Consider the following 14,604-nt stretch of genomic DNA (forward strand, 5'->3'; position numbering starts at 1 on the left):
CTGTTCGTGCTCCTGCTTACAATTTCTCAAGTATATTTCCAATACTCTAAAACGAGTTTCTATTAGTATTGGTTCGTTAGTCAAAAATAGCTGGGAACTTAAAAATTATTTAAAAAAATATCAATGTACCATAAACTCCTTCAATAGTTTCTTTAGATGTTGTGTCCTTATTTGACAGCATCCCACTAGATCTTGCTTTAGATTGCATTTAAGGAAAACTTAATTTAAATCACAATCGAACAAAAACAACAAAAAATGAAATTCTAATGGATAATGGTACTGTTTTCTCCTATAAAAATTAATTTTAAAAAGAAATTTTGGTTTGCCATACGGTTTCATATTCATCTCCAGTCGATTTCTGTTCGCCCTTTCTAACCTACGATTTAGTGCCTTTCTTATTTTTTAAAATAAAAATGACTTAAATTTTTTGGAAGAATCGAGAATCGAAGAATAACGACCACCATATTTTAAATTCTTGAAGCTAGTTAGATCGCCTATTACTGGGACAAGGGTTTTTGGGTATATCCTAAGGTGGAACACAAAAGTGAATTGTGATAAATCCTAAGACATTTATTTTTCTGTATTTTTGAATAAACTTCATATAAACAACATAAACTTTGCTTAGAAAAATAACCAAAGCTATTATTAAATAAAATAAGTTAATATTAAGAATATTTTTTGTAACCTTCACGTTTGCTGTTGAATCGATTATTTTATTTGTTATGCGCGGCTCGAATAGAGCGGGAATATGTTATTGGTATATTGACTCTCTCGCAGACAATATTTATTTATCCAGCAGACAACTATCTTTAAATTCTATTAACTAAACATTAGACATTATAGTAAGAGAGACAGAGAGAGAGAGAGAGAAAAGCAATGTCAGCCATGACGTCAGCCAGGCGGCAGGGCAAGTAGAGGCTAGGAACGCGAGTAGAGCGCTAGCGAAACTCGACGCGCGTATCGCCCTCCACTAATTTCTAACTGTCTCGGCGCCAGCCCCACGCATCACCCAAGCGGCGTCCGCTATAAAAGGGAGCGCACTGGCCCAGAACATCACTTGTTTCAGAGATGGATACTAGCACCCTTACAAAAATTTTACAGTTAGTTACCAGACCTAAGTTTCTTCAAGCTACATGGGCATCAGTCTCCAGAGGCGACTACTTTGTATGTCAACCTCCATTCAAAAATATTGTTATATATCATGGTGAATATAGTCTGAATATACCAACATCTCTAAAAACAATCATTCTCTCGCTGTTTGTTTAATTTATCCCTTCCTCCCTCCCTCTCTCTCTCTCTTTCTCTTTCTCATCCGCTAACGGGCCAGCTAGAATTCCAGCCTGCCCTTTTCCGTTAAGACATTTGGTATTCCAGCCTTCTCAGCCGATACGGTTACTCGTTTCATTTCGCCCCCCTTTTTTATTTAAAAAAGATGAACCTCCGCTAACCTGTTTCCTTCTAGGGTAACCATCAAAATATAATATACCAGTCAGCTGCGACACCATTTCACCTTTCTCATCATCTTTCCTCCAGATTACTTTTCCTCAAGCTTTATCTTTCTATGTTATGAGATAGAGACCTCAGTTCTTTTTTCTATCTCTACTCATATCTTTCCTTTCACTCGCTCATCGGATTTTCCCCAGATCACTCTTCGCTCCGTTACTTTTTTCTATCTAATGAGATAGACACATCAGTTCCACCATAACTAGCATCTTTCCTCTCACTTACCTGTACTTTCTCTGGCGCAGTTACCTTGGTATTTGCGTAGATCGTTATCCTTACTGCTATCACAAAATACTTTACCTATAAGTAAGTAGCGCATCATATTCTAAATTAATTTTGTAAGGTAGTTTATTGCAACCTCAAATGATGCCAACTCCTTAGGTATAGGTAAGTTACAAAAGCTTTGTTGTAAAATTAATTTTCTGTTAAAAATTTGAGAAAATTCCTGTACACTCTTGAATACTTCCTACTTAAGGAAATGTAATAAAGATTGCAAAAAAGGATTTTAAAATATTGGAATTTTAATCATAAACACACCTTCCTCCCGAAAATACAGACATTTACAACAAAATTTATAACTTAAAAAAAATTGAGATATTTGAATTTTTCAAACAACATAGTAAAGTTCAAAAAGCTTATTTTTACGAAAAAAATCACGAACTCGATGGGTAAAAAAGAAATTCTTAATTATTTGGTGTCAATTAGCGCTTTTTTCAAAGGAGGAAATTTGAAGTTTCAAGAAATAACTCGATATATTTCAATTTATACAAATTATATTTTTGTAGAAAATTATAAATATTTACAAAGAAAAAAGAACGATATATTCTCATAATTATAAACATTACAGTCTCTGCGACATGTGTAACGGTGTTCGTCGCAAATGGCTAACCTACATTTGACGCAGCATTGGTTCGTTTTCCGATCTTCTTTCGGATCACAAAGTGAGCATTGCTTTCTTTTTTCAAGTTTGTCATTCAAATTTATCTTATTCTCGCGTCCATTTAGGATGGATCTTCCGATTCTTCAAGGATGAAATCAACTTCATCCTCGCTTTCCTCGTCCAAATATAGTAGTTGACTGGTTCCGTGCGTGGACAAAGAATTCTCTAGACTTCACTAGATGTACGCTGCGCCATACTATAAGAGATGAAAAATTAATATATGACTCAAAAAAATAAAAATCTTTAGAAAATACTCATGAATTTCAGAAAAATTAAAAAACCTACCTTGCCGCTCGAAACGAGTTTGCACTGATGTTAAGGAAATCGTGGGTCGTTTCTGACCCAACACGCACTTCATCTGCCTACTGCGAAGGCCAGGCTGCCACTGGATTAACGCAATTTAGCACAGAGGGTCCTCTATTCCTAAAGTTTTTTAGGGTGGTGATAGACATTTTCAGAGTACACGGATTTTAAGTAATAAAACAAAAGAAAAATGCCTTGGGTCTAAAACGACTCACGATTAAGGAATCGGGTGAATATGCATGGCTGATACATATTCAGTTCTCTTTTATCCTTAGAAAAACAAAGACGTCCTGAATTGCTGTTTGCAATTCAGTCATACATACAGAACAAACTTTGATTATTGACTACGTAACATTTTAGAGATCTTGCCAGGATCAACTTCTCAAATTTTAGCATTCTAAGGATTTATTTAAGAGGATATTCCATAGAAGTTGGATCATTGTGATGAACCCTGGGAATAAGAGAATTTCTATGGAAATTAAAAAGGTCAAGAAACAGCAGACCCACTTACGGACGAACCGATACCCCCAAAAAGTGAGAAAACTAGAGTAGGAATTAGGTGTGCGAATTCAGTAGTTATTATATACTACGAAAAAATATTGTTTTCTGAAATTTTAGTGTCCGATTCAGGGGAGTTATGAATGAACTTGAGTATGCGGTCCAATCCTTATACAGTGGACCTATGAAAAGAAGAATTGCTTTCGACAAAGAAGATATTGAGTGCCTTCAGAACCACCTGATGCGTCGAAGACGTGAAATGGGCTATCAAATAGCGAGGAAGCACATTATATTACTAATGGAATGGAGACTTGGTTATAACGGACTCAACGAAGAGCATTGACTCCTGAATTTCAATGCTATCCTATAAAGAAATTCAGACCGGCAAATACACAATCCAGATTGCAAGCTAATACAGCAATGAAAGTTCCGAACCAATCAATCTTACTAGCGAACAGAATGGACAAAAAATGTCATTTATTCCTTTTCGCAGAATTTGAAATTTAATCATAATCAATAGAAATCAGGGTTTGAGCATCTAAAGTGTAAAATTATTTCATAAAATTTTTCAGTTAGTTTTTATAAGCAAATGTTCTAAATTCGCATTAAGACTACGGTGTAATGTCTTTTCAAGACAGTTGTGAAGATTAGCTGCATTATGTGCACATTTATGTATTGGAAAAAGGCTTAAAAATGTCGTAATAATACCTATGCTGAAGAAAACAATATCCTTCGAAATTCTTTTGTGTCAATTCGCGCTATGCTCCACTGAAATAAGTAATAAAATGCTGCGGTCTATGTATATCTTAGGCTGCGTCTTCCGGATTCTAACCTATACAAAGAAGTCAGATGAGGGACAACTTGAACTGTCTATCACAGGAAGATATTTGCTTCTGGTGCCATGATAAAACCGTGGTTGCAGTTTTCTGTCTTACTTGTCAGATCAAAAATGAAATCGGCATAACATTAACCAAATTTGACAATCTAGCGTCAAAAATCGAAAACGTGATAGTGATGATGAATGACGCGGAGAGGGGCAAGGATGACTTATCAAACATCATCGCAGCAGTAGAAGGTACTCCAGATAATTTAAGTATCTACCGCTGTCCTCACATTGTTAGACTCAACGTTTCTCAAATGGAGCAATAAAAGATAAGGAAAACGGCTTTTTTCTCTTTAGCTCACCCGCCCAAGATTCATCTTCGGCAAATATCATTACCAAAAATAGCTCAAAGAACTTAACTTTTCTTGCTTCTGCTATCAGCTCACTAACCTACAAGCTGACTTGCGTCAGCGACAGCTCAGCACATGCTCTGGTTCGGGCATTTGAGAAAGCCAAGAGAGTACTAAAGAACAACGAGAGGCTAAAATCCCTGTGGATTTTCCTAGACAAGATGAAAATGCGACAAAAAAAATGGGTGCAGTGAAGAATATCTTCGGAATTCTAAACAAGAAAGAAAAAATGACTGAAACTATCTCGCAGAAGTGGGATTCTGGAAGCCACAAAGCACGCATTACAAGGAAAACAGTAACTGAAACGATACACACATCACCGAACAAGCAAAGCAAGTGATCCCCTCCCGTAGCATTCGTGTAGTTATCTCGCTGTCTCTTATCAAAATTGCAGAGTTGTGCGTACAAAACTCGAGAATGTACGACCATCACTGATGTGATGCCGTCCCAGGAAAATATACGTAAATAATTACCTTTTCTGACGTCGGATATATTCGGGGTTTCAGTTTATTTTCTCAGAAAAATTCATGCACAAAGGAATCAATTCTGCAGTGTTTGGATGTATGGAGTATTATATTTTTGTATTAGGTCGCAATTTATTAATCAGGGACTATTAAAGTGGCAGCGTAGTTCTGATAGTAGCGGATGAGGAATTAGATTGTGTTAATCTTCTTACTAATATGAATTCCGTGGAGCACGCAGTAATAGAATAAGTACTGGAAAATTTATCGAAATTATGATGGTTTTATTTATTCCAGCATTATTAAAATAATGTAGGCAACATCAGATTATCTTCCCTTTGTAAAGAAAATAATAAGTTAAATGATTGGGGATCGCTATTAAACTTAGTTTTCTCCGTAGTGAAAAGCTACTGTAGAAGTAGCAATGAGTCTCCGCTTAACTGTTGACAATTATTTTGACTCCTTTTGACTTAAAAAAGTGAAAGCAGTGCTGTGAATGAAGTCCGTAATGAAAACGATATTGATTTGGAAAGTCAAATTGAAATATTTTTTGACAATAAAATTCAACTATTTTTTGAAAATTTGTCTTTCTATTTAAAAACTCATCTATTTTATAAGAAATAGCATCCTTCTTAGATAAAAATGCAAATCTGTGGTTAAGAAGTAATCTTCTTTGGTTTTATGTTTAATTTTGTTGTTGAAAGTTATGTCATTTAATTACGGTTCCTTATGAGTAGTCTTATTTTCGTCGACTTTTAAAAAGAAAATCATAATTCATTTATTTTTATGGCCTAAGTGTCAATCGATTTTAATTAAACATAATTCATTAAATGAGAATGGGTTTTGTTATAACTATAATACTCTTACATTTAGATTAAATTTATTCTAAAAACTAGGCTATTCATTTCGCAAATAAAACTGGCTAATGAGATGTCAATATCTCAGAATGAGAATATTGGCGCCTATATAAAAGTCTATATTATGTCATCCATAATGAAGCAATTACAGAATCATTAGTAAGACTATTAATCAAATTCCTGATTGGCACATTAATCAGTTTTTCCTCTACTTGAAGAAAATGATGATCGTTTATATTTTGGTCTTCACCTTAGCAATCTTCCTTAATTATACTGGTGAATATAACATGATAATGAATATAATTAGAAAATTAATGTTAAGGTTTACAAAAATAGAAAGTTGTCTAATAGATAATAATTTCAAGTTGAGGATAAATAAATGAATAAGTTTTAAAAGAATGTAACCACACTGGCCGAACAGAATATTTCGAGTATATCTACTCAATTCCTTCATACGGTCTTTGTATCTCTTTCTTTTATTCTCCACGGTTGTGATGTTCTTGTTGGCTGGTACCAAAATTTCGATAACGCACATAATTTGTTTCTCGAAGTCAAGGAGAACCATGTCAGGCCTTGAGTGCGCGACTGAAACAATTTTTGGCAATATAAAATTCCAGTATATGCGTGACTTCTGATTTTGGATAATTGACTCTATTTCGCTAGTTGTCTTTGGCTGAATCGTATCAGGGCTTAATGCATTATTAGTGACAAGGAATGCCTTGATTCCAAATGTGGTGACTGTATGCTAAAGTAGAAAATACACCGAATTGACACGCCAAAATAAAACCCTTCGCACTCGCTTCCCATCCTGGTGATTTGAGGAAAGCGAAAGATGGCGTACACGATACGACTGATTCTTCATATTTCTGTGAAAGATCTCATGCATCCTCCTATCGTGGAGCTGCTCAGACAAGTTTTTCTCCAATGCTTTTTCTAATCCTAGCCTTTCGGTGTGAATACTCAAAATGGACCATGTCTGATGTATTCTTTTCACCGCAGAAATTAAATTCGAGGCCAAGTGTTTCAAAAGCCCCTTACTCTGCTGTGCACAAAAACGCTTTTTCCCCACTTTTTCGTATCTACTGACCATTTTCAGAAAAGCATCAGAAGCAATTTCCTTGAAGCTGTTCATGTTTCTTGTGTCATAATTAAGTGGGTGCTGGCCTTCGTAGATTATTCCATAAAATTCCTCGATCTCTTTCGGTTTAGGTGGGTTACCGACAGTAACTGAATGATTTTAGAAGAGTTAAGATGGGTCAGAGAAAATCTGTTCATTTTATCTGACCCAGCTTTTCCTCTGCTCTAGACTTCTTTTAGTTCCTGTATCTTTCTTAAGTTGATGCAATCGTCTTTTCGTTTCATGATCAGCTCTTGGTTTTCATTCACGGTTAGCATCCGCCAAAGTTATCGCTGCATCATGCACACTCCAATCGATGATCTAAAGGTCTTGCTCCTCGGATAAATCTCCAGGAGCGCATCATCTAGTTCAGCCAAATCATCGGGCTTGAGAGAAACATGAATATTCTTGGTTCTTCTGGTCCTGAAGCCTCGCTTTTCTTCTTCTGTATGCCTAGCCGCGGTGAGTCTTATTAGTGTCGCCCCCCTTTCTCTTCTGCCGATTGGTTCCCGCGGCGGTATAGTAGACACTATTTTATTATAATTTTTATTATTGGCTTATATGTCTGCTCCATTGAGGTCCCATAGCACTTCGGTTAAAACCTATTGTACTTTTATTGATTTTTTAAAATAATTACATCATTCTTGTAGATTTCTTTTTATTTTAAACAAATTTTTATTTGTTTAAACAATTTTTATAGGCTGAAGCAGTTTTCTTTTAAAAACTTTTAAAATCAATATAAAACAGAACACATGCAAATTTTTTTACTGTATAGTGTGTAAAAAAAACAAATTAACTATCTTTTTATTTTTTAAACATACCGAATTTATTTAAAGAATTTTTTTCCCAAAAGTATTTTGAGACTCATATTTTATGAATTAAACATAATTTTGAATGATTTCGAGTGGTAGTGAATTCGGCTAAAAGCTTTGTGTCATTGCTCATACGATTAGTTTTTTCCAAATTTTTTTTCAAATTGAGTAAATAAGGGTATATTTGTGGTTTCAAGTTCATATCGGACTTGAACTGCTTGAGAACGAGAAATGAGTATCAAAAAACAGTACTTACTACAATTAGTAAAAAAATCTAGAAAACGGTTCGAGATATCAGAAAAAGACATTGCCTTTGGCCAAAAAATATTTTGCGATCAGGTTCGTAATTTGACAGCATATAAAATGACTTATGATTATATTTCATTAGAGGATTTGAGAGTCTTTTAAGAATACCAAGCTAACGAACTAAAAGACAAAAAAATATGCATTAATATCTATTTGCGAAAATAATCCTATGTGTTATATTTCATACAGATAACAAATTGTTTGAACAATGAAATAACGTTTTTTAGAAATTAATACTTCTGTAAATCATTCAATATCATTTTAAATTCATAAAATTGGATTCTAAAAATATTTTTAAGAAAAATAGTTTTTTAACAAAATTATATGTGTTTAAACAATGCAAAAATGGTTTGTATATTCTTTCTTTACACTATACAGTCAAAAAATAATTAATGTATTTTGTTTTATATCTTTTTAAAGCTATTGATATTAATGCTCAAACAAATACAAATTTAATAGAAATCTTTAGCTAAATTTGCAGAAATTTTTATAATAAAAAATAATTAATTTTTTAAAATAATTATCTAATTTTCTTCAAAGAATTCGCCCCGAAAAGAATGACCAAATATTACATTTAATTTAGAAAATATGAATATTTTTACATTTTTGGGAATAAATCATTGTTTCAGTAACTTACATTTATTCAAATAATTAAAAGTTGTTTAAAAAGTCATTAAAGATTTTCAAGTTTTCTATTGAATTTGGGGCACTGTAAAAACGTGTGGGTGGTGTAAAAAAAGTAATTAGCATGTTTTTACTTCGTAGATACTTCTGTTCAATTTTTAAATACATATCAGGTTTCGATGAAACCCTGAATTGTGTTCAATTTTTGGAAAATCCAAAATTTCCCAATGCTAATTAAATGGGATTGTGAAGCGCCCCGCGGACGTGAAAATATTTGAAGTTCGAAACAAAATTATGAATTATCTTTCGATTTATTTAAATACGCAGCAATATTGGTATTTGCTCCAAATACAAATAACGGGCTTGTGAAAAGCAAAATTAATTATATAATATAATTATTAGTTGGACTATTAACCAAATTCTTCATTAGCGCATTAATCAATTTTTCCTCTCTTTGAAAAAAATTGTGATAGTGTCTCGTCTGTTTTTTACCTTGGAAATTTTCTTTAATTCTATTGCCTAATTAATTCTATAGGTCCCATTTATGCCTTTCTCGTGAATGCCCTTGGTGCAGATACATTTTTTTAAATCAGGTAATTGTTGCTTCCTAATGTATTAATTTTTATCTTATTTACTAATTTAAAATTATTTCACTTAATTTCATTTTACAATAGTATCGTTAGAATTTAGGAGTTTTACGCTTTATTATTTACCTTTTGTTTATCTTTTTTAAATTGATGTTTACACGCTATTTGTAAATAAGTTTTCACTAATACAGCAAACCCCTAGTTCGCAAGTTTCAAGCGAATTTGATTAATTTTTATATTTCTACTTTATTATATCTAATATGCCATTTTTAATGTTGTGATTTTAAATTTATATTCTTCTTCACTGACCAAAAGAAATCCCGAGTAGTAACCTTCCAGAGATTCCAATTAATTTCCATAGTTTTAGTCCGTCATTCCTTAGAATACAAATTTAAAAAATCTGTTCGCTACATGGTCACACTTTCATTGCGCGCTTTGCGCTCGATTGTGAATTTCTTTCGCGCTTTGCGCTCGATTATGCATTTAGCTCACGCTACGCGTTAGGTCTTTATATTTTTCGCACATTCTTACGCAAGCCTTTTAAAATTAAAGCTCTAAACATCCACGATTGTAATTTTGTGATCGTGAATTCTCTTTTGTGAAAAGAGCTTTGCTCAAGAGTTTGCATACACCTAGGGTGCGCGACAATTGGTTCTCGGACTTCGCGCTCGGGTTTTTCATTTCTCCCACATTCGCGCTTAGACCTTCTAAAGCCAAAGGTCAACGGATCGAAAACTTTAATTTTGATATTCTAAACACTCCTTTGTTAAAGCTCTTTCAGCTTTAACGAACAGATTCTCGTTACGTATCTCGTGCTTCACACTCGATTTTCTCCAAAATTTCAACTTTTTTACATTATGCTCAATATATTTAAATAAATCATAATAAGTTTTTATGTAACTCTTTCTTGGATTGCTTATTCAGATATTTCAAATTAAAGGACACATTTTTATTTGTTATAATTACTGATATATTTGTTTTTATCCTATAAAAAAGTAATTCATTATAAATTTGTAGATCTTTTTCAGGTGCAAACTTTTTGTCGATCGAAAAGGCAACGTATTTCTCCTCTTGACTTTATCCTATATCCTGCTTTGTTTGGCTTCAAATGTCCATTTTTCTTTTGTTTTTTGGATTTTGAAAATCCTATAACTTTGTTAATTTTTATTTTACCGACCAAATTCATTAAGATAAAGTGTTCATATTTCTGCTCACTATACATTTTCTTTTGATAGAATTTTTAACTTTTGAAAAAAGTAATCTCAAAAATTTAAAAAAAGATTTAATTTTTTGAATTTTTATCAAAAATGGTTGGTTAACGAACTCAATCTTTCTTTCCGATTCCTGTAACTGTGTGCCAAAGCACAATCCAAAATCCGAGTATTCTTTCGAAAGTTATCCGGTATACAGCCAACAACAACAACGACGACGACGACACCAGACAGGCAGAGATCGACGTAAAAACTTGTTTTTCTGACATTTTGATGAAATTCGCGAAAGTTATTTTTCACATAAAACTAATAACTTCTCATTATGTATGAGAATGTAAAAGAATTTGATTTAGATTTAGTGGCCCAAAACCCCTAAAAGACGAGCTTCAATGAAATAGAAAAAGGTTAGGATATAATTTTTTTAACTTTTTGTCTGCCATATTGGTTGCAAATTTCCTGATATTCGAAACTAAAACTTTTAAATTTGATATGCAGATACAGCGACAAAAATTCACGCCAAATATTCAAACTTCAAAGATACAATTTTCCTACTGATACACCACTCAAATTAAGAATATCAAAAAATAAATTTGAGCCTATGCTAATCAAAGAATAAATTATATTATCAGTAAGGTAAGGTTTTTGAAATATTGGAGCGTTATTAGGTTCTTGCTGGAATATATTTAGAGTGTAAAAGGCAGACGGTACGGGCAAAAATAGATATGGCGTCCGGCACGGTTTCCATATTAGACCGAAAAGAAGTCGCTGATACACTGGTTGGTTCCGACCACCTAATCCGCATGTTCTTTGAAGTGCAGTAACACAAATGAAACAAATATAAGAATAAAATATAATTCTGACACTCTAAAGACACATCATAATTCTTCACATAAATACTAATTATATTGAAAAGGAAATGCTTCCTGGGTCTGAAAGTTTTAATCTCTCTTTGGAACTTGCACTTTGAGCTTGGATATGTATCCCTCAAAGTTTGCTGACTTTTTCGAATATATTATTATTTTATTTACTCTTCATTTGCATTTTAGAAAAAAGGTCTCTTGTATGCATCAGTCAATCCTTTTTAGATTGTGAGATGGTCAGAAGGAAAAGTGAAAATATCTTAAACGTTTCGCGAAGAATGAAAACCTTCTTAATTTTTAATAAATACATAAAGTAAGATGACTGAATAAAACATTTTAGCATGCTGTAGCAAGGCTACAAAGTCTACTATATCTTGTGGTTTTCATAATCGGCTGCCTTGGAAGTATAAAAGCTTAATTTTTATACAACTCAACAAAATCCTGACTTGCCATAGTCGGATACAGTCAATCTGGAGCCGGCTGCAAACACCTGTTCTTCTGGGATCACTTAATCTGGTGCGTCAAGACTGTTCCTCCTAACATTGTGTAAAGATTGGTAGCTCTTAAAAAAGAATTCATAGGTGAAAAATTTATCATCAACTTTGCCGTCTACCGCGTAAACTTATTCACGTCGAGAGACAGGACTCCAGGGAACAGTGTGGTACGAGGAGTCTTGCTTTATTGCAATTCGAAATTGTAATCAAATCTGTACTCTTAATTTTAATTAAAGTTTCTATCTTTCTAATATTACTCATATCGATAGAAACAAATGCTTGCATTCTGTGACTTTCAATTAGAAATGGGAACGTGATTAAAGTTCTTCATGTCCAAGAATTTATGTAAAGCAAATGGTCTCGAGAATATGCTCAGCATTCGAGCTCGAATAGAGCATTTATAGAGCATTTAATAAGAGAATATAAAGAATTTATTGTTTGAACAAATATATATCGCAATTGATACATATATTTTTACATATACATTCTAGAGTGAAATAAACATTATTTCACTCTGCTTGAATTCAACTTGAATTGATCGCAAATTTTCCTGGGTGATTTTCAGTTCATAATTCTTTTAGTCTTCCTTCAGTAGCCGGTCAACAAGCTTTTATATCTCCTAAACTACAGATCCGCGTTTCCTTATGGCCTAATAGGGGCTTTAACAGAGGGCTCTCGTAAGCAATAAATACTTGTATTCGACAATAAAACATGTAGTTACAATGTTAAGGCACAAGGTTAGATGCTTTGACATATGCATTGTAACGTCCCAGTCCTGGGCGGACGCTGAAACGACAAAATAATGAAGCTGTTCTGACTTAGGCGGAATCATGACCGCAAACTTCCTGAAGCGACTCCTTTATTGAGGTGGTGAGGTCGAAAATTTAAATCCTGGCGGGCGTTAGCCCCGCCATATTTACCGATAAATGTTTACTTCCTGAAAGCTTCTCATGCAATTAAAGGTTAGAGGTGAACAGAGAATATCTTAGTGGATTCGAGGCTAAATTATTGATGGTAGAATTGGCTTATTTACAGACAAATTAATCAGTCAGCCAATTTGTAGAATATTTCAATCTCAAATAAATTGATGGAGGACAAAAGCTTCCCGGAAGATGCCATGACTCTTGATTTTATTCAAAAGAAAAAAAAAGTAAATAAACAAAATTTTCAAAATCAATGAAATTTGCGTAAAGTTCTTACAAATAATAAAAAAGAGCACCAGAACTAATAAGGTGTCACCAGATGGTGTCCTCAAAAAAGGCTGTCAATTATTTGCGCAAAATCTGCGAATGAAAAGAGCGACTTGGCCATGCCTTTTTTAGACGCCGGCGGTTAGTTTATTAGATTCGCAATATGTCTGAAAACGCGCGCAGTAGATTTTTTTTAGCCAATCTTATATTCCTAGGTGCTTCCAAACCTTCTTATTCCAACAACGGACTAAATCTTAATGTAGCGATAATTGAGAGAATTCCAGCGGAATCGCGGGCTTAAGATGATTTTAAGTGAGTTATAGAATTTATGTGTTTGGAGACAGAGAAAAAGGGATTTAGACTATAATTATAATGGTTAAACAAAGTCGTCTAGAATCCCTCCTTCTTCTTAGTGGCTTGCCGTCAATTCTTCAGGATCTTTTTTTTAGAACCGTTGTGTGAAGTAAGTGGTGCGAAGCTTCAAGTATGGGAATATCTGAAGATATACAAATCGCAGTGCCTGCAATATTCGAAATAAAGTTTAAAACTGATCTATTGTCTGGCATCTCTTAAGACCGTTCTGATATCATTATGACAATAATTATGATTTATTATTACAATTATAAATTATTGGAATCTGCCATAATCTGTCGAGCAGGATTAGTGACCCTGAATTTTTATCACGTTAGAGTATATGACATTAAATCAATAAATAACTATTGTGATGAATTGCAGCTTTTGAAAATGGTTAACATCCGGCTTAGTATAAAAGCATATTATATTCTACAAAAAAAAATCAAAATAATACTTCCAGGAACGCTCGAGAAGAACATTTCGCTAATTGCCGGTCAAGCTTTTAAGAAGCTTTGCAGGTCAAACTATTCTGGTTTTCTTATTCATACCTTACAATATTACTACAAGGATTAATTAAATATCGACCTTGAAATTATATTCAGTAGCCACTTTCTTATGACACAGTTTAATTGTTTATCTAATAGCACTCCACTTCCCGATGTTCCTGGTTACGTTTTTGCCCGTGCCGCCTCCTGATGCAGAGCCTCCTCTTTATGTAGAGCCTCCTTCTCAAGCAGATACCCCTTCTCATACAGAGCCTCTTTCACATATAGAGCCTTCACTTCGTGCTAGATTGACGTCTCCTACTGCAAAATATCGTCATCCTTCAAGTATACTTTTCCCATTCATACACACCTTAGAAGTAGAATAGGTAAGGATAGGTATGAGCCTTTGCCAAACAAAGAACAAATTATATTATCAACATCCGGTGGAGTAATTTTTTTCAATATTGAAGCGTTATAATGTTCTTGTTGGAATATACGCAAATTTAAATGACTATAAAGGACGTGCTAAACAAAGAGACAAGCGGCATGGTTCCAGCAATTACCTGAAAAGAAGTCGCTGACACTCCAGTAGGACATTGTCACCCAACCAGCAAGCTTTATCCACTGCTGCACCATGATTTAAAAAAATGTAGCACTAAAATATAATATTCATAATCTAACAAAATGTCCGAATATTTTAAGTAACTGCTAATTTGAAAAAAAGAAAGTGTTTTCTAGTATTCGGACAAATTGAACATAAAGTACGAGT

This window comes from Belonocnema kinseyi, chromosome 1 (assembly GCF_010883055.1).
Source record: "Belonocnema kinseyi isolate 2016_QV_RU_SX_M_011 chromosome 1, B_treatae_v1, whole genome shotgun sequence".
NCBI classification, from domain to species: Eukaryota; Metazoa; Arthropoda; class Insecta; order Hymenoptera; family Cynipidae; genus Belonocnema; species Belonocnema kinseyi.